General features: G+C 34.7%; 1 non-coding gene across 1 annotated transcript; it reads right to left on the reverse strand.

Annotated features, from left to right (window-relative positions):
• Positions 1–15,704: 15,704 nt before the first annotated feature.
• On the reverse strand, positions 15,705–15,811 carry LOC141722972 (small nucleolar RNA R71). Its single transcript, XR_012575969.1, has one exon. It is a non-coding gene; the product is annotated as a small nucleolar RNA R71 (small nucleolar RNA).
• Between the last annotated feature and the right edge of the window lie 291 nt (positions 15,812–16,102).

The following is a 16,102-nucleotide window of genomic DNA, read 5'->3' on the forward strand; positions in this document are numbered from 1 at the left end:
TATTTATTTTTCAAAATTAAAATTTTACTTGGAATTTTTCTAATTCTAAGTAAAGTTGTCTAAATTTTATTCACATTTTCAATATGTGAAATTAATGATAGGACATAATTGAGAAAAAACAAAAGTATGTAAAGAACTGAGTTCTCAATAAGTCTAAAAAACTACTTGATAAGTCATTTTGAGACTTCTTAACAGAGTTCTCGATAAGGCTTTTCCATGACTTCTCAATGGACTTCTCGATAAGCCTCTTTATGACTTCTCGATAAGTATTGCATAGATCTCAATATACTTATCTATACGGGGTTCTCTACAAGTTCAAATTTTAGACTTCTCGATAACTCAGAATTGGAATAATTTAATTTAATAAATTATTTCAGTAAAATTCTTTTGATATAAGATCCATTCTAATTTTATGTTGATTTTCCAAATATAAGTTGGAATAATTCAGTCCAATTAGGACAAATTGGATATTTTTACAAGATCTTGATAAGTCACTATTTAGTTCTCGATAACAGTCAGGATAGTGACATCTCGACATGAGCTCTTTAGGTCATGTGACTTCTCGACAAGCAAATATCAACTGTTTATTCCTAACTTCTTGATATGTCATATATCTAGCCTATAAATACACATACATCTCGACATAACCCCTCTTTATGATTTCGAGATCTCAATTGACATAATTTATGTAAATCTTCACCATTATCAACCATTTCAAGACCTTTCTTCCTCGAAACACTTACCCACTCAAAATCAATCTCTTTTAATGGTTGCCAACAATGTTAAAGCTTTTATTCCTAAAGAGGGAACCAACTACTTGGCATTTGTTGATGCAAACCAAGCTCCCTGACAAATTCAATTGGTTTGTGAGATTCATTGTTGATTCCTCTCTCTCAGGAGCCTTGACTGCTAATCTTGTACTTTAACTGGATATGTTGAACGAATTCTGGAACTCTGCCATTATCAACACTATTGTCCATGAAAATCAAGATGTATCTTTGGTGGTGAACTACACAATTCGGGTTGTAGCTGTGGAATTATATGCTGATAATGTCAACAAAACTCTGGGTATTCCTATAGAAAATATAGTAGAGGTTCCAACAACACAAAAATTGACTGGGTTTATGGAATTCATAAACTGCGGTGAAAAGATTGACATGGACAGGTTGAACAAGAAGATCCTAAGGAGAGAGAATGGTCTTTTATGTTTGACTCTATCATAAGAGCATTCACATGTAGAAAGACGGGCTATGACAACATCTCAAGTGTGGTGACGAAGCTGGTGCATTCCATGGCATACAACAGGTACCTCAATATTGGAATGTTAATCCTAGAAGAACTGAGCACAAGGCTGGAAATGCTTTTGGTAAGTATTGGTAAATAAATTTTCTTTCCTAAATGTATAAAGTCCAATTTATATCATAAAGTAGTTGACATTCACATGCTAGATGGTATAGATAGAAATCAAATAGGCATTTATAAATAGGTGACCAAAGTTCTATTTGGTTCACTAACTACAAAGAATCAGGTAAAGGTAGCTCTAAATGTCACTAAATTTATGTTAGAGAGATTTAGAACTTACCCTTAGCCTATTCTTGATATGATATCAAGTGCAATATCTAGTGCAGCTATAGCCTCTGCACCTGTAGAAGAAACCAAATAGAATAGCACACAGGGGCCTTCCACATTTGAGACCGTTTCTTCAAACCATTAGATGCTAGGAAACCAACTACTTCATCCTCTTAACAGGGTGGAGTTAGTAAAAAGAAGAGAATGCAAACACCTTTAGTAATGTTTACTGAGAGTGGTGAGTGTTTGGATTCCTGGCACAAATGCAGCAGAAAAATAAAAAATAAATATGAAAAATAAAACCCCAAATGCAGGATCCATGCGAAACAAGACATTTAATTTGGAGATTAGATGTTTACCTTAATAAAGCTTTCCTTCTGATTGTAATGGAAGTTCTGATCTTGATGTACCAAAGCAGCCCTCCTTGCGAAGATCTGCTCTCCAAGGTATCCACATGAATGTCTGATCGTCCAACGATCACCGGAGTCAGTACTAGCCGATTTGGTTGCCTCTTCCTCTCTCTCTTTCTCTCTAGCCTCTCTAAGATGTAGAGATGCTAGGTTTTTTCTCAAAAATGTAATGTGACAAGTAACCCTAAAAATATAAATCTTAATGTATATATAGGGGAGAGAGGATCTAGGCCTAACCCTAAACATAATGGGCTTCTGAATAATAACCCATTCTGATTTCGAGTTTATATTACTACTAAATTCGAATTTAATAATTAAATTAGAATTAATAATAATAAAATATTTAAATTCATAATTAAAATAACACCCTGTTTTAAACGTTCTTTGTGTGTGACCCTTTAGGTTATTAATACATTGGCAATAATTTTATTTTCTAATAAAAAAATTATAAACAATGAGTGGCATCTAGTAATACATCATTCCTACCCAAGTAATAATAATAATTGGTTATTCAATTAAACCTTTCATGAATAATGTACAATGTAATATAATCCCTTTAGCCTTATATTATAGATCAAACCTTAGGCATGCATTGTATCATCCCCTGTTAACGTTTAGTCCTTGTTTCCTTGATCAATGAGTAAACTTCTAAACAAATCAGTATTTGAGCATAGCCATGCATTTTATAGTCTTACTCAATCAAGAGGCCATTGATCTCACTCCTTAATATAGGAGAGCTAAATCTCATCTAGATCATTCATATCTCTCATAAGATTCATAATATACCCGATGTCTACTTTTACCATTACCCGGTCAAGGATAACTTTCAATAGTATCAAAGTATATTAATTCTCTTATAGAAATATAATGACTTCAGGTCTAAGGACCAATACATCATTATCACTGTGAGATTAACTTATGACACTATAAACATGTAGTATCGCACAACGGGCCAATCCAGCACCATGTATCTAATACATGTGCATGTGTTTTGACTTAGTATCACCATACCTATGATCAATGAGATGTGATCATCAGTCAACAAACACACTAGTCTCAATGTATTCATTATCGTCCTTTAACAATGATACTTGACCAGGGACCTTTAGGAATATCAATACTATTCTCATAATCTCATTTCTAAGTCTCGTACTTAGAGATATAGATTTACATATCATATTTCAAGGACATTTATTACTCTAACATTTTATCATAGAAAATAAAGATAGAATAAATAACTAAAGAATAATCTGTAGAATCATAATTAATAATCCAAATGTCTCATAACATAAACATATTAATGTTGTCTCTAGGGCACACACACTAACAATCTCCCACTTGCACTAGAGCCAATCACCCATGTATCTAATACCCATGGAACTAGTATGACCTTCATGCTTTTGTTACGATTAAGCCTTAGTCAGTGGGTCTGCAACATTATCATCAGTATGCACTTTACATATATGTATATTTCCTCTTTTGTTAATCTCTCGAAGCAGGTGATATCTCCTAAGTATATGCTTTGCCATGGAATGGGAACTTGGTTCTTTAGCCTGCGCGATGTTTCCATTATTATCACAGTAAAGATCAACTGGATCTGTGATCGATTGAACCACACCAAGTCCCTCTATGAATTTCCTTATCCAAACAACCTCCTTGGCTGCTTTACTGGCAGAAATATACTTAGCCTCCATTGTAGTATCATCTATTATCTCTTGCTTTGAACCCTTCCAGCTTACAACACCTCCATTAAGGAAAAACATAAAACCTGAATGAGATATTGACTCATCTCTTTCTGTCTGGAAGCTAGCATCAATGTAACCCTTTACAACCAGCTTCGCATCTCCTCCATACACCAAGAATGAATCTTTAGTCCTCTTTAAGTACTTAAGAATATTTTTTACAACTGTCCAGTGACTCTCACCTGGATTAGACTGGTATCTGCTCATCATGCTCAAGGCATACGAAATATCAAGAAGAGTACATATCATCGCATACAATATAGATCTAATTTCCGAAATATATGGAACTTTTCTCATACAACCCTTATCATCTAATGATTTAGGGCAGTTATCTTTTGAGATCAATATCGCATGAGATATTGGGACATATCCTCTTTTTGCCTCTTGCATCCCAAAATGATGTAATACTTTATCAGTGTATGTACTATGACTTAGGACGATTAATTTCCTTGATCTATCTATATAGATCTTGATCCCTAATATATATGTATCATCACCTAGGTCCTTTATCAAGAAACTATTTCCCAACCAAGTCTTAACAGCCTGTAGAGAAGGTATGTCATTCCCTATTAGTAATATGTCATCTACATATAGTACTAGGAATGCCACATGGCTCCCACTAACCTTCTTGTAAACACATGGTTCATCTTTGTTTTGAATAAAGCCAAATTCTTTGACTATTTCATTAAAACGACGATTCCATCTACTTGAGGCTTGCTTCAATCCATAAATAGATAGAAGCAACTTACAGACCATCTCAGCAAACTCTTGATCGACAAAACCCTCAGGTTGTATCATGGATACATCCTCTTCAACGCTCCCATTTAAGAAAACGGTTTTGACATCCATTTGCCAAATCTCATAGTCGTAGTAAACAGCTATTGCTAGCAAAATCCTGATGGACTTGACCATAGAAACTGGTGAAAAAGTCTCATTATAGTCTATACCATGAATTTGTTTGAAACTTTTTGCCATTAGTCGCGCTTTATAGGTATGTACTTTTCCATCCATGTCAGTTTTCTTCTTGAAAACCCAATTGCACCCTATAGGTTTTACCCCTTCAGGTGGATCAACTAAAGTCCATAATTTATTTTGATACATGGACTCCATCTTGGATTTCATGACCTCTAGCCATCTCTTGGAGTTTGTACTGTTCATATCTTCTTAGTAGGTAAGAGGCTCATCATTGTCTATGAGCATTACATCACCATCTTGAGTCAAGAGAAATCCATAATATTTCTCTGGCTCATGACGAGCCCTACTAGATCTATGAACAACCTGTTTTGATGAGCATGAACATCTTGATATACTTCCTGCCCACTTTCCAACTTTGGTTCAATTTTATTTTGTACAACTTGATCTTCATCAAGATCTATAGTCCTTCCACTACTTTTCTTGGAGAGTAACTCTCTTTCAAGAAATACAATGGTTCAAGCAACAAAAAATTTGTTCTCGGTAGGATTATAAAAACTATACCATTTAGTTTCTTTCATGATATGCCACAAAATAACATTTATCTGAATTTGCTCCTAGCTTGTCAGTCACCAAGCGTTTCACAAATTCTTCGGATCCCCATACTTTCATAAACGACATGTTGTGACATTTCTCAGTCCATATCTCATATGGAGTCTTTTAAACCGATTTAGTTGGAACTCGGTTTAGTGTATATGCAGCCGTTTTTAGAGCATAACCCCGGAAACTTATTAGAAGATCTATTAGACTCATCATCGATCGCACCATGTCCAACAAGGTACGATTCTCCTCTCATAAACTCCATTCCATTGAGGCATTCCAGGAGGAGTAAGCTGTGATACGATACGACACTCCTTTAAGAAACCTTTAAACTCGAGGCTTAAGTATTCTCCTCCATGATCTGATCGTAGAACTTTTATACTTTACCCTATTTTCTTATTCTTTGAACTTTTCAAAAGAATTGGATTTATTCTTCAAAAGATACACATATCCATATCTACTGAAATCGTCAATAAATGTAATGAAGTAGTAAAAGTCACCTTTTGCCATCGTACACATTGGACCACATACATCAATATGTATAAGTCCTAATCATTCGGTGGCCCTTTCACCTTGTCTGGTAAAAGGAGCTGTAGCCATTTTTCCAATGAGACAAGATTTGCATTCTTCGTATGATTCAAAATCAAACTTATCCAAGTAACCATCTTGATGTAATTTGGAAATGTGTTTCTCATTTTTCTGAACTAAACGACAATGCCAAGGGTATGTTTGATTTGAGTCTATCATTTTAATACGTTTATTATCATTATTTATGTTTTAGACAGGAGTATCTAAATCAAGACATATAAATCATTAAACAAATGTGCAACCCCATAGGTAACATTATTCAATGAAAAGGAACAACTATTGTCCTGAATCAAAAATGAAAAACCTTTTTTGTCTAAATAAGAAACCGAGATAATGTTTCAGCAAATCGCAGACACGTAAAAATAATTATCTAGTTCTAAAACAAGCCCTATGGGCAACGATAAATGATAAGTCCTTATAGCTAAAGCAGCAACCTTTGCTCCATTGCCAACACGTAGGTCGACTTCTCCCTTCTCCAGTGTCCTACTTCCCCATAGTTCCTGCATATTTATACAAATATGAGAACTGCATCCAGTGTCTAATACTCGAGATGTAGAAGTAGATAAATTGACATCTATAACATAAATACCTGAATCAGAAGTGGCAACAACAGCCTTCTTCTTCTTTAGATCCTACAAATAAGCATGACAGTTCATTTTCTAATGACCTGGTTTCTTGTAATAGTGACAATCACAAACCTTTGGAACACCACCTTTAGGCTTCAAAGCCTTAATCGGATCAGGTTTCGGATAGACATTGGATTTAGACCCCATCTTCCTCTTACCTTTCCATTTTCCCTTTCCTTTGGCCTTCCCCTTATTCACATCAACATGGGAACAGGGGACGCCTTTTGAATGTTGGTATCAACAGATTTCAACATTGCCAACAATTCGGTAGGGTTCTTATCTATCTCATTCATATTATAATGCATCATAAACTGAGAACAACTTTTGTTTAAAGATTACAAAATCAGATCAATCTGGTGCTCCATAGTAATCGGGGCACCCAATTTGCAAGGTACTCAATATACCCTATCATCCTTAGAACAAGCGGTCCAACCGGATCACGTTCTCCCTGCTTACATGCGTTCACCGGCTTGAAAGTATCAAACCTCTCCTGATGAGCCTATCCTTCAAACATACATTTAAGGTGCTGAATCATATCATAAGAATCCATATTCTCATGTTGTTTATGAAGTTCAGCACTCATGGTCGCTAACATGAGACATTGAACATTCGTGTCATCATCGATATATTTCTGATAAACAGTATGTTGAGCACAGGATGCTCCTTCGGGTAAAGGTGCGGAGCGATGAATATCTATTACACAGAGCTTACGCTCTTATTTGAGGACAATCCTCAAGTTCCTCCTCCAGTCAAGGAAGTTCGTTCCTGTCAGCTTGTCCTTCTCAAGGACTTATCACACAGGGAAGTTGTTTGAATTATTTTCCATTAGACATCTACAATATTTAAAAATGCATAAGATAAATTAGTCTACAGATGATTATTAAATTATGTTCAAGTGATTAATCATATATATTCAAAATATATATCTCCCACTATTTTTATCAAATTAATATTCCTAACTATTAATTCAGAAAGAATATCTTTTATAAACTTTCTAGTGAGCCAAGATCCATATTTCATCATATCTTAGGTCAGCTTTGGCTTTTCTCCCAAAATAAGATTATTTAGGTACACAATATTTGAAAATTATATCAACTATGTAACTCTTGGATTTTTCTGTGGAAAAACATTTAATCGTATTTATCCAATAAATCTCACCAAACTCTAAGCCTCTAAGTTCACAATCCTATGATGGTTACTTAGTTAAGTCAAACCCAAAGGTCTAAAAATTATCATATACTTCAACACGCCGTCCCACGATAGATGGGAGTACTTCGCTCTGGTGAACCCACTCTTTATCGATCTAGGGGTTAACGTGTTGGACATATTAGAAGACATCTAAATAACTTAATATAAACATTAGGGTTTTGTTAGTATTATAATGATCATGATCTCATCATAAAGAGATTCACAATTTTTCCTTGAATAAGATACTTCAAATCAATACTCGTCAATGGTTTGATTTCCAGGTAGTGAAGGAGTCATATCGGTCTCGCTTAAAACCCACAACCTTACAAGTTCAATGAACCCGTTCTTGATAAAATCACCCTATGTTGGAAATAAAGAAGATTCGTATTTTATTCCATGTTTCATAAATACGAGAATCTCATAATCGTTTGTAAATTTTAAATCTTGAGTCGTTACAGATTTTATCTTGTTTAGCAGGCATGGCATGTGTGACATATCTAATACATACATTCATGCATTATTAATCTTTTAAAGTATGCATCATTAACTATTCTACACATACATTCATACATCAATATGTAATGTGCGGTATGTAAATGTGCTTGGTTATGGCCTTTATCCTATGTGATCATTTTCAAGCTAATGAAAGGATCAAGCTCAATCCATGGTGAATAATATAAATATAATTACAAGTCTTCATTCTTCTTTCTTTCATAGTTGCTCCTTCTCTTTTGGATCACCTTCTTCCTTGCAAGTCTCCATTAATAATTACATAGAATAATAAAAAAAATATTCTAATACAATCACAAGAATAACTCGTGATAGATTCGACATAAACGAATTACAAAGAATAAACGACATGCAAGTCGTATTTAGAAACCATAACCATAAATAAAAAAAACCATTAACTAAAGGGTCTTAAGGGCATAACCACACACCATGCTATCACATGACACATAACAAAACACTTATAATCATAACATGGTATCACATATCATAGTTCAGATTATATAATGAAACACAACATATATACTAAAATTCAGAAAATTAAAATCAACTTTCTAATAACTAAATATCGCTATTTCGAGGCCTGTATTCCAGTCGGGAAACACATATCATTTGAAAATATCAGACACTGGACATAAATTTCACCAAATCTGTTCAGCTTTTTCCGAAATCGTATCGTATACAGTCTCCATAATAAAAACAAAGTATATCATATATACACACATCGCGATACGTAAAACCATCACATGATTATAAAATATATCATGAATTTCAAAATCATATATACATGCATATACATGCACCAAAATCATATACATGCTGATATATATCAAAATTGTAAATACAGCTGAATTAAAACATTTCGCAAGTAGTTTTGATGCCATTGTTGGGATTCATGGCACAAACGCAGCAGAAAATTAAAAATAAATATGAAAAATGAAACCCCAAACGTACGATCCAAGCAAAACAAGACATTTAATTTGTCGATTATATGTTTACCTTAATAAAGCTTTCCTTCTGATTATAATGGAAGTTTCTATCATGATGAACCACATCAGCCTTGCGAAGATCTGCTCTCGAGGGTATCCACACGAACGTCCGATCGTTCAACGATTATCGGAGCCGGTACTAGCCAATTTGGTTGCCTCTTCCGCTCTGTCTTTCTCTCTAGCCTCTCTAAGATGTAGAGCTGCTAGGGTTTTTCTAAAAAATGTAATGTGACAAATAACTCTAAAAAATATATATCTTAGTGTATATATAGGGGAGAGAGGATTAAGGGTTAACCCTAAACCTAATGGGCTTCTGAAAAATAACCCATTCTGATTTCGGTTTTATATTACTATTAAATTCTAATTCTAATATATATATAATTAATCAAGTCTTACTTAATTAATTTAATAATTATATTAGAATTAATAATAATAAAATATTTAAATTCATAATTTAAATAACACTCCGTTTTAAATATTCTTTGTGTGTAATCCTTTAGGTTATTATTACGTTGGCAATAATTTTACTTTCTAATAAAAAAATTATAAACAATGAGTGGCATATAGTAATACATCATTTCTACCCAAGTAATTATAATAATTGGTGATTCAATTAAACCTTTTGTGAATAATGTACAATGTAATATACTCCATTTAGGCTTATATTATAGATTAAACTCGAGGTATGCATTGTATCATCCCCCGTTAATGTTTAATCCTTATTTCCTTGATCAATGAGTAAATTATTAAATAAATCAGTATTTTATCATGGCCATGCATTTTATAGTCTTACTCAATCAAGAGGCCATTGATATCACTCTTTAATATATGTGGCTAAATCCCATCTAGATCATTCATATTTCTCATATGATTCATAATATACCCAATGTCTACTTTTATTATTACCCGGTCAAGGATAACTTTCAATAGTATCAAAGTATATTAATTCTCGTATAGAAATATAATGACTTCCGGTCTAAGGACCAATACATCATTATTACTGTGAGATTAACTTATGCCACTATAAACATGTAGTATATCACAATGGGTCAATCCAGCACCATGCATCTAATACATGTGACTGTGTTTTGACTTTAGTATTACCATACCTATGATCAATGAGATGTGATCATCAGTCAACAAACACACTAGTTTCAATGTATTTATTATCGTCCCTTAACAATACTACTTGACTGGGGACCTTTAGGAATATCAATACTATTCTCATAATATCATTTCTAAGTTTCGTACTTAGAGATATATATACATATCATATTCCAACGACATTTATTAATCTAACATTTTATCACAGAAAATAAAGATATAATAAATTACTAAAGAATAATACATGGAATCATAATTAATAATCCCTATGTCTTATAACATAAACATAATAGTGTTGTCTCTAGGGCACACACACTAACAGTGAGGACCAAACACAAATTGAGTCACCCTTAGTCAAAAAGACAAAAAAGCAAAGGATGGGTGAGTTCACCACTCAAATGGCCACCTCTACATGTTCTCAAAAAGATGCAGTTGTAACAAAGGGGCAAAAATAGACTCTAGTGGCATCATATCAACGAGGTGCCACTATTAAACCAAGCATTCTCCCTAATGCATCCTATAAAGAGTCTGCACCCCTTCTGGATCACTCTTTAGTGGGTGAAAGAAGTCATATGGTTGGCACACATACCGAGAGCACATCATTTGAAACTCCCTCATCCATCTAGGGGGAGTTGCCAACAATCACCTCTGAGCTCACTCATCTCATTTTTCAAATTTATTCATCATATAATGAGGGGCTTAAATCTACATCTCAGGCCCTTCCAAAATCATGTGACACTATTCAAGAAACTGTGCTCACCACTTAGGCACAATCTCTAGATGGTGAGAGGCTACATGCTGATGTAGACCTTGATGACACCATAAAAAACACAGGGGTTTCGTTAGTTTTTATAGAAGACCCTGTGCAGGTTCAAAATGCACCTTCATGTGCACAACAGTGTTCACAAACTGAAAGGTTTACGGTTAGTACTCTTGAGAGGGAGCTACTCAAATCCTCTTCAATTCAATTGGAGGTTTCTCATGCATAAACAACTCATTTAACAACCCTAGCTGAAATTGCTTTGTCAATTGAAACTTGCTAGGAATATGTTGTGTACTTGATGTTAACTCAAACAAAACACTAAGTAGATTTTAATTAAGTGATTTTGTAGCTTTCAACGGATGATCATTTCAACATCCGTTGAAAGAGTAGCTTATGTACAATAAGTTTAGTAGCACATTTATGCATACTTAAATGGCTTAGTGAACTAGATGTTGTAGAATGTTTAAGTCATGTTGACTACTGGATTGATAAGCAAGATGGGATGGTGAATTGTAAATATTAGATTCCTTGTAATCTTGTATAAATGAAATAGAGTTAACTTCCAAAAAGACAGTCTCAACAAATGATTCATAAAGCTTCAATGGATGATCAACATAAGTCTCGACAGTTGATCAACCAAAGTTTCAACGGATCATATACACAGTTTCAACGGATGATTTAATGAAGCCTCAAGGGATGTTCAAATTCAAAAGAGCAGTTGATAGTGACTTGACAGTCACATGCGCTGATTTTATGCAAAGGGAATGTGGCATCCTATTTGAAAGAAGCATTTCCATTTCCATGCTAAACAGATGATATTCAAAGATGCTGGAAAGAGAAGTGTAGTAGCATGAAATCAGACTAGAAATAGTTTGTCTTATTATCTTATCTTGTTATCATGTAACTTGGTGATATATAAACGAAGTGTAGCAAGTTGAAATGTATCTAACTTAGTAAGCATTTTTACCAGAGAAATAGATAAGGAAAAATCTGTAAAGAATTTCTCTGTTCTTGTATTTCAATTTAAAAGCAGCTATGAACAATTTTGTTACACAGAGTTCTCAACTTAATATATATCTCTGGTGGAAAAGTTCAGTCCACCAGAAAGTTTTTAAATACTTGTATTTGATCACTTTGTGATTTGATTTCTTTACTACTTTCATTCTGCATCATTGTTAAATCAAACACAGTTATATATTTATAGTAGAACTGTTCTTAAAATTAAGAAGAAGCTAGAATTACATTTAACCCCCTCCCCTTCTGTAATTCTTGTTTAGATTGTTTGGGAATAATAATTGGTATCAGAGCAAGCCGTTGAAGAACATAGAGTTTAAAGATCACAACAACAAACAAGATGAGCAGAAAAGATGTTGGAGTAAAAATTCCATTTCTAGAAAAAGACAACTATCACCATTGGAAGGTGAAAATGCACCTACATCTCCTATCTCAAGATGAAGCATATGTGGACTGCATTGAGAAAGGTCCACATGTCCCTATGAGAGCTGCTACAGGAAATGAACCATCTATCCCAAAGCCTAGAGCAGAATGGTTTGATCCTGATATTGAACAAGTTCATAAGGATAAAAAGGCCATGAACATTTTGTTTAATGGTGTTGATGGTGACATGTTTGATAACATCATAAACTGCAAAACTGCTAAGGATGTCTGGGACACAATTCAAGTTATATGTGATGGAACTGAACATCTAAGGGAAAACAAAATGCAACTCTTGATTCAACAATATGAGCATTTCCACAATGAAAAAAGTGAGTCACTCACTGACATTTTCAGTAGATTTCAAAAATTACTGAATGCTCTAAAACTGCATGGTAGAATCTATCAAATAAAAGATTCAACCCTCAAATTCCTTAGATCTCTGTCAAAGGAATGGAAGCCTATGACAGTCTCATTGAAAAATTCTCAAGAGTATAAGGAATTCACCATGGATAGACTGTATGGGATTCTAAAGACTTATGAGCTTGAAATAGATCAAGATGAGAAGTTGGAGAAATGAAGAAAGAAGGGAGGGTTCATTGCATTAGTTGTTGAGAAAGAAAAGGGGAAGGAGACAAAGGTTGAAGTTGTTGAATTTGCATCAAACCTTAGAGTTTGTGAAGGCAAGGGAAAAGGGCTAGTAGCTAGACATGAGGAAATTCTTAGTCAAGATGACATGGATGACATGGATGAGCATCTTGCTTTTCTATCCAGGAGATTTGCCAAGCTCAAATTCAAAAAGAATTTTGGAGCAACTAAGTCAAACAGACACATGGTTGATAAGTCCAAGTTCAAATGTTTCAAGTGTGGCTTGGCAGGTCATTTTTCAAATGAATGCAGAAAGTCTGATTCTGGTAAAACAAAGTTTGAGCCTATTGATTATAAATAGAAATATTTTGAGTTGCTCAAACAAAAGGAAAGGGCTTTCATCGCACAAGAAAATGACTGGGCTACAGATGGATTATAAGAGGATGAAGATACAAGCTATGTTAATCTAGCACTTATGGCCAAATCAGACGAAACAGAAGTTAGTTCATCCACCAATCAGGTAATCACCACTAACCTAGCACATTTATCTAAAGATGAGTTTAATGATGCTATAAATGACATGTTGTTGAGTGGCATTTATGACGCTTTATTATGCTCTAATAAGCTTTGAATTGATTCATTTATACGCAAGTTGTTAAGTGATCTAATGTGCTTTCTAGTGTTTTTGGCATTTTAGGCATTAATCTGTGAATCAGGTGAATTAGCATTGTTTGGTGCTAATATGGTGTCTAGATGGTGTTTGAATAAAAGCTCATAAAGACCGACTCAAATCTGCAGGAAAAAGAAAAGAAGTCAGTTTTGGCAGAAGCCCAGCGCGCCTACGCTGATCAAGCGCGCGGCTGCGCCAGAATTTCAGAGAGCCAGCGCGCCCGCGCTAGTCGGGATGCAAAATTCTTGTTTTGAATAGCAGACTGATTTTCTGGGTTTCTATGCTAATCAGGGCTACTATATAAACAACTCTAGGTCATTTTTAATAACTAATCAAGTGAGAGACACTTCAGAGCTAAGGAGAAAATGGCAAGAGAACTATAGCACGAATCAACGAAGGCGAAGATGATCTAGTTTATTCTTGTGAATCTTTGTTTTGAGTTGTAATTTTGGATGCTCGTTTCTTCTTATGTTGAACCTATACTCTTGTGTTATACGCTGTTAATTATTCGTCATAAAGACTACATTTTTTATATCATGTTTTCATTGGAACCCACGTTGATGATAAGTCCGATTATGGGCTAATTGTTATCGTGGGGTTCTAGCGGATTTATTTATGGATTTCTTTAGTTAAATTGTTTGATGCCTTAGTATGTGGTGATTGTATGATATCCTAGTGTTAATTGTGCGTATTCGTCTTATGAGTGTCGTGAACTTATAAGATAGTGTGTTAATTCTTAATGAAGCGAAAGTGAATTTAATGATTTAGAACTTGCCATGCTAGCATAGGTTCATGTAGTTCTTATGTATGATGCGTAGGTAATTTTAACCATTTACTTGCCCGGTGTAATCAAGATAGATAACTTGTGCTTAAACCATGATATTGTCAAATTCTATAGACATATAGGGTCTCAATATAATTGGTGTCTATTCAGCCTCTATCTTTTTTGTGGAAGTCTGGTAGTATGGTACTCGTGCAACAAAATTTGGCATTTATCAGTTTTGTGTTATCTGATTAGTGTCATCACCATTGCATGCTAAGGTTAAGAATAATAAGGTTATTGAATGAAGTATTTAATGAAGTTAGAATCTCATATTTGTCATATATATTAATTCAGTCAATATTAATCTCGTAGTTATAATTACTAGTTTAATTCTTAGTTATAAACAACCTCAATTTGTTATCATCTTAGCATTGGATAATAACCATACATTGTTGCTTAAGTGCATGAATTAATTAGTTAACCAATACAGTCTATATAGGAACGAACTAGAAAAGATTCTATACTAATTACGAACTCGTATACTTGCGTGTATTAGTAACGCGTGTTTAGCGACTAACAAGTTTTTGGCGCCGCTGTCGGGGACTGCAGTGTTAATTTATAGTTTATGTGCTTTCCATCAGTGGTCGTTAAATTTCATTGACTCGGAAATTGTTACTTATCTATTTTCTTGTCTTATTTCAGGTACTCTAGCGAGGGTGTATGCATACGCATTCGCGTACTCGTAAGATAACACTGGATAAATCCGAGAAAGAAGTTGTGGTAGTTCGTAAAGAAGTTTTCCAGGAAGAAAAGAAGGTAGAAGAAGAAGAAGTGAAATTTGAAGAACCAGCTTTAGTATAGATGGTTTATCAAGCGGAAAATCCGAAGGCTTTGATGGACTATTCTCAGCCTGAGATTAATGACATTCAATCAAGCATCATCAGACCACCCATCAGGGCTAACACTTTCGAGATCAAGTCAAGCACGATTCAGATGATACAGAACTCAGTTCAGTTTGGGGGTTCTCCTATTGAAGACCCCAACATGCACATCAGGGATTTCATCGAGATTTGTGACACTTTCAAATTCAATGATGTGACAGAAGATGCTATCAAGCTGCGTCTTTTCCCATTCTCTCAGAGGGACAAAGCTAAGTGTTGGTTACATTCTCTACCAGCAGGGTCTATCACCATTTGGGAAGATCTTGCCCAAAAGTTTCTCACTAAATTCTTCCCTATGGCAAAGACTGCTACAATCAGGAATGCTCTTACTCAGTTTGCTCAGCAAACAGGGGAATCTATGTGTGAGGCTTGGGATCGATATAAGGAGATGCTAAGGAAGTGCCCACACTATGACATGCCTAATTGGATGATTATTAACTTCTTCTACAATGGATTGGGTGCTACTTCTAGACCCATGCTTGATGCAACATCAGGAGGAGCCTTGTGGGCTAAGAGCTACGATGAAGCTTATGAACTTATTGAACTAGTGGCTGCTAGTGAGTACCAGAATCCTTCCCAAAGACTGACTAAGGGAAAAGTTGCAAGAATTCTGGAGTTGGACGCAGCAACTGCTATCGTTGCCCAATTTAAGGCTTTGACGATGAAGGTGGACACTTTGGCAATTATGAAGTTAATCAAATCGCTAGT

This window comes from Apium graveolens, chromosome 4 (genome assembly GCF_009905375.1).
Source record: "Apium graveolens cultivar Ventura chromosome 4, ASM990537v1, whole genome shotgun sequence".
Classification (NCBI taxonomy): Eukaryota; Viridiplantae; Streptophyta; class Magnoliopsida; order Apiales; family Apiaceae; genus Apium; species Apium graveolens.